The sequence below is a fragment of the Orycteropus afer genome, unplaced genomic scaffold (genome assembly GCF_000298275.1).
Source record: "Orycteropus afer afer isolate SDZICR_OR568_19922 unplaced genomic scaffold, OryAfe1.0 scaffold00024, whole genome shotgun sequence".
Lineage (NCBI taxonomy): Eukaryota > Metazoa > Chordata > Mammalia > Tubulidentata > Orycteropodidae > Orycteropus > Orycteropus afer.
The window spans coordinates 4167352-4168169 of NW_006921611.1; positions in this window are offsets into that span (position 1 = coordinate 4167352).

An 818-nucleotide genomic window follows, 5' to 3' on the forward strand; every position below is an offset into this window, starting at 1 on the left:
TTATGGTTTCTTGAAGTAGTTTTTTATAGTTTTCTTTGTAGAGGTCTTTTGTGTCCCTGGTAAGATTTATTCCCAAGTATTTTATATTTTTGGTTTAAGCCATTCATTTTAACTGCTTTACCATCAAACATTTTTAGCAGCTTTCCTAGTGCAAGGGAATGATTTATTTTAATCACACTCCTTTTTCAATGAAGACAGTCATGTTGTGGAAAGAATCATGGGTCAGAAGTCTTAGGGTTGAGTCCTGCTGTGTCTATGTATCAGAGCCCAACTGTGTCACCTTAGAGGGACTTTAACAGCTGGGCTCAAGACTTTCTCATCTAAAATCACAGGTTACTGTAAAGTTTGATGAGATAATTTATATAAAAACATGTGAAGAGATATATAAATAACATGAATTTTTTATTGTAATACTTAGAGAATTGAAATATATGAATATAAGCAACAAAAGACTAGTATGCAAAGTACTCCTGAGCACAATAAGCCTACTATGCAAAATGTCCAAGGCTTATCCCCCATTCACTACCCAAAACACCTATTTGCTTGTTTTAAATGTAAATACCTTACTTGTTTAGTATATTTACTCCATTTATCTCCTTTTAGTCTCATTGTTTTTGGTCTTCCTTATTCACTGTCTAGCTCTCACATGCATATGAAGCAATTGGAAATATCATGGCTTCTGTCAGGTGCACATTAGTCCTCAAGGAGACATCCTTGCTCCTCAGCACTTGGAAGAGTTCCTTCACAGTTGACTTTCCCAATGCTACACGTCATCTAATGTCCTGACTGCTGCTTCCATTGGCATCGATTGTAGAACC